This window comes from Tamandua tetradactyla, chromosome 16 (assembly GCF_023851605.1).
Source record: "Tamandua tetradactyla isolate mTamTet1 chromosome 16, mTamTet1.pri, whole genome shotgun sequence".
Lineage (NCBI taxonomy): Eukaryota > Metazoa > Chordata > Mammalia > Pilosa > Myrmecophagidae > Tamandua > Tamandua tetradactyla.
Window position 1 is genome coordinate 66,180,928 of NC_135342.1, and position 5,369 is coordinate 66,186,296.

Sequence of the window (5,369 nt, forward strand, 5' to 3'; positions counted from 1 at the left end):
TCTAATAAATATATAATTATTTCAAAATAAAAATTTTTGAAGAGGAAGACTAAGAATGGGACTAAAACACTGGAAAATAATATCATATAAGAAGGGGGAAGTTTTGCTTATAGATTCCAAAAGTCCTTATATGGTTTTAGTAAAAGTTATGTTGATTGATTTTAGACTTTAAGTGAATTTGCAGTGGTTAATCTGTGAGTTTATCCATTAAAACAACAAAATGACAATGTCTAAATCCCAAACCAGTATAAAGAGAGGGAAAAGGGAGAGTAAAGAAAACTTAGGAAATGAAGTTTATTTCTGACAGTGTGGTTAAAGTACCAACACCAGCTTCTTACTAAATCATTTAAAAATGCTGAATAATTTTTAAAAACATATATAAAACTTAATTATGCCCATGAATTGGTAGGAAAGTAAGGGAAAATCCAGTCTCAAACTAAATGAGGGCAAGTACGGAAGAAAAGTAGGCAGCCAGCTTTTTCCCTGAAGACATTTGTTGAATTGAGTCGAAACATAAGCTTTAGATTTTATGACTTCTAAAGGTACAAGGAATAGAGGTCAAAATCCAACACCTCCCCAGATGAATAGCTCCTTAAAGCAGGGAACCCAAAGGCCTACACCATTAGTATAAAAGTGAACTAAAAACAAATTGATTACATCCCCATACTTAGGAAATTGAGAAAATTTACCACCAGCCAAACCTTGCTAAAGGAAACTAAAAATTACACGTACTTGAGGCAACAAAGAATGTTTCCAAATGGAAAATCTGAAATTCAAGAATGAATGAAGCCTTCTTCAGAAAGTTGAACTTAGAATTATAATATGACCTGGCAACCCCACTTCTTGGTATACACCCCAAATAACTGAAACCAGGGACTCAAATAGATGTTTGTATAACAATGTTTATAGTAGCATTAATCACAATAACTAAAAGGTAAAGCACCTATCCATCAGCAAATGAATGCATATGGTATACACACCCAATGTAAATTATTTGGTGGTAAAAAGGAATGAAGTTCTGATACATGCTACAACGTGCATTGACCTTGAAGACATCATGTTGAGTGAAATAAGCCAGATACAAAAAGACAAATATTGTATGATCTCACTTACATGAAATACCTAGAATAAACTAATTCTTAGAGACAGTAAGTAGATTACAGGTTATGAGGGGCCAGAGGGGAAGGGGAATAAGGAATTATCGCTAGGTCAGTGCAGAATCTCTGCTTGAGGTAATGAAAAAGTTTGAGTAATGGATGGTGGTGGTGGTGGTAATACAAATTGTGGATGTAATTGATGCCAGCAAATTGTATACTTGAATGTGGTTAAAATGGGAAATTGTGAGTTGTATCTATGTGTTACTACAATAGAGATTTTTTTTTTAATGAATGAAGAGAAGATGGCGAAGTAGCAATGAAACTATTCATACAGAGTCTCTGGTATGACTTCCGTTCTTGTCTTGGCAGCAGCAGCAATCAATGAGTGAAGATTGCCTAGGATAGCTGCCAAGATGCCGAATATCAAAATCTTTTATGGCAGCTCTCACCAGGACTTATCCCAGAAAATTGCCCACTTCCTGGGCCTGGAGTTTGGCAAGGTGGTACCTAAGAAATTCAGCAACCAGGAGAAGTTGTGTGGAAATTGAAGAGCATATACATGGAGAGGATGTCTACATTGTTCATAGTGGTTGTGGTGAAATCAACAGCAATCTCATGGACCTTTTAATTATGATTAACACATGCAAGATTGCCCCAGCCAACCAGACTACTGCAGTCATCCCATGCTTCCCTTTTGCCTGGCAGGATGAGAAGATGGGCCCTAATCTCAGCCAAGCTTGTCACACATATGCTATCTGTAGCAGGAACAAATCACATCATCATGAAGGACCTACATGCTTCTCAAACTCAGGGCTTTTTTGATATCCCAGTGGACAATTTCTATCCCAGCTGTCCTGAAGTGGATAAAGGAGAATATCTGTGAATGGAGGAACTGTACAATTGTCTCACTAGATGCTATTAGAGAGTGACCTCCATTGCACATCAGTTGAATGAGGACTTTGCCTTGATTCACTAAGAACAGAAGAAGGCCAGTGAAGTGGACCACATGCTGGTAGGAGTTGTGAAGGATTGAGTGGCCATCCTTGTGGATGACATGGCTGATACTCATGGCACAATCTGTCTGCAGCTCACAAACTTCTGTTAGCTGGAGCCACCAGAGTTTATGCTGTCTTGACACATGGAATCTTTTCTGGTCCAGCCATTTCTCACATCAACAGTGTGTGTTTTGAAGCCGTAGTAGTCACCAATACCATACTTCAGGATGATAAGATGAAGTACTGCTCCAAAATACAGGTGATTGATACTTCCATGATCTTTGCAGAAGCCATCAGGAGAACTCACAATGGAAAATCTGTTTCCTGTGTATTCAGCCATGTCCCTTTGTAATAGAATAACTTCTGAGACTTTTAAAAAATAAATCAAGCCCCTTGTTTTCCCTTGGTATTTGATGAAAAACTCAGCAGAAGACCCAGCTTGCTCCAGTGTAGCTTTCTGCCTTCCACATCAAGTATATTAGAGTTTATCCTAAATTGAGAAAAGGCAGATTGAGATTAACGGCTAGAATTTCCTACCTGCCTTGGCCCATTCTGGCCTCTTTGATATTATGACTTTTGCAGCTTAAACTACACCTCAGCTGCAACAGGATTTCAGACTTTTGAGGGTGTCCTGTAGTGGTGTCTGAATGTGCTAAGGAAGTTTAGACTACTTTGCATGCAAATGCTTCAGGGTTTTCTTTGTTCAGAGCAATTAACAACAAAATCAGCCTAGTTTCCCTTATCCCCAAAGTGTTACAAGTTCTCCAAATTCTATGCTATTACCACTAGAGCCCTAGGCAACTCCAAACATAGTTCTGGTTGCTGAACTTCCCCGAAAGTAGGGGCTGGCAGCTTTCAGTCATTGGGTAGAGTCGTGAGAGGAGGCAGCACATTGCAGCAAATGCTTCTTAGGAAGAAAACTCGTCCATCACCATCACCTAGGGGAAGGTATGTTGGATTCTCCTTTGTACCTGTTCCTTTTGATTTGGGCATTACCTTCAACCATCATGACTTTTTCCCAGCCAAATATCCTCTTAGGGCCAAATGATCAGTGTACCACTGTCCTATGAAAAGCTGTATAATCTCTAACATTTACATGAGATGATTTTGCTGTAGCTTAATCTTCTTTAGCCTGCTGCCACCATGGTAGTTGATCTTAGGTGATGGTGTAGTGCCTTTTGTTTAATTTAAATATTTAATTTTCATCTTCCATCCTTGAATCTGTTTGGCCTCTCAAATGACTTTTTCTGTTAAAAAAGCTTGATGTTATCATCTATTGTTGAGCAAACTAATAAAGTGCTTTTATGTGTGTGTTTGTGGATCTACATAAAAAAGTTTTTAAAGATTTTTAAAAAATGAATGAAAAGCAAACACAGCAAAAGTATGTATGCCTGTAAATAAAAATTGACTGTAGAAAACAATGCTAGTAAAACATTTGTGGGATTAAGAAAATAGACATTATTCCAATAGTTAGTAGATACACTTTTCAAATTAATGGGTAACATTTGTAAGAACTTGCTGTATAATAGGATACAAAGTAAGTCACAGCAAAAATGTAAAACTCAGTACCCTATTAACAGTATTCTCTAACCATAATGCTACTAAATTAGAAATCAAAATAAAAAAGCTAATCTGAAACATCCTTTAGCCTTGGCAATTTTAAAACACTTTTATAATCATGAGTCAGAAATAAATATTAAAGTAGGAGTTTGAAAGTAGAGTGGAATGAAAAGAAAAACATACTATTCCTAAGCTTGTGGCATGTAGCTAGGGAGGCACCTATAGGAAAATTCATAGCTAAGTAGTCAACCTAAAAAATAGAGTAAGCCTAAAGAAAGTAAAAGGAAGGAAGTAAAGATAAAAGCAGAAATTGATGATTTAGGAAATAAGGATATAATAAAACCATTGTTCTCTGAAGAGACTAATAGGATAGACAAACATGAAGCAAGATTTATCAGGAAAGAAATCCACTAATGATCCATATTAAGACTTATGAAGCATGTAATAACATGGATGGACCTAGAGAATATTATGCTGAGTGAATCCAGCCAAAAACTAAAGGACAAATACTGTATGGTCCCACTGATGTGAACCGACATTCGAGAATCAGCTTGGAATATATCATTGGTAACAGAGACCAGCAGGAGTTAGAAACAGGGTAAGATAATGGGTAATTGGAGCTGAAGGGATACAGACTGGGGAACAGGACTAGATACAAAAACTCAAAAATGGACAGCACAATAATACCTAATTGTAAAGTAATCATGTTAAAACATTGAATGAAGCTGCATCTGAGCTATAGGGTTTTTTTGTTTGTTTGTTTTTTACTATTATTACTACTTTTATTTCTTTTCTCTATATTAACATTTTATATCTTTTTCTGTTGTGTTGCTAGTTCCTCTAAACCGATGCAAATGTACTAAGAAACGATGATCATGCATCTATGTGATGATGTTAAGAATTACTGAGTGCATATGTAGAATGGTATGATTTCTAAATGTTGTGTTAATTTCTTTTTTTTCTTTCTTTCCGTTAATAAAAAAAAATAAAATAAAATAAATTAAAAAAAATAATAACCTCCAGGATAAAAAAAAAAAAAGAGTGAAAAGGGAGGCATAGCTTCAGGTGGATTAATTATACATAAAAATACAAGAGAATACAATTATGGGTCAAATGTCAATACTCCCTTTCTACTTCTCTATAGACAAATTAGACCAATCTCTATTACCTCAAAACCTGTTCCCTCTGTTCCCCTGGTTTTGCAAATAATAAAACAGCTGACTTTTGGAACATAAGCTGGTACCAGATATCATTGTTTATTAATCTATGATATTTGTTGGATAAATTGCATCAGCTTGGGAAGGCTGTAAATAAACTATAAATACCTTGTAGAGCACCATAGCTTTTAACTCCCTAGTGTGTTGTGACTGGTAGCTATGACTGTACAGTTATTACAGGAATTATCAGTAACTTTTGCATCCACCTAGTGTTATCTCATTTCCTCATATCTGAGATAATTAATTCCTTGTCAGCCTGTTGTAATGACTACTCCTACCGATGAAAAATGCCTGACATTGCCCTGCCAGTATGTTGTTTATCCTGGCCTGTAGTCTGCCAGTGTAATTTTGCCAAGAGTGATCTATAATAGTCATCTGAGTCTAATTGTTAGTTGAGCTTAAAGTAATATCCCCTTGTAGGTATAAATAATTGTTAGGTCGGGGGACTGGGGAAGGGCACTGTAACTGGAGCTGCAGAGGCTGTGTCAACCCTCCCAACC

The 5,369-nt window shown here is 36.5% G+C and overlaps 1 pseudogene; it reads left to right on the forward strand.

Moving 5' to 3' along the window:
- Nucleotides 1-1,510: 1,510 nt before the first annotated feature.
- Nucleotides 1,511-2,476, forward strand: LOC143660357 (ribose-phosphate pyrophosphokinase 1-like; annotated as a pseudogene).
- Nucleotides 2,477-5,369: the final 2,893 nt, after the last annotated feature.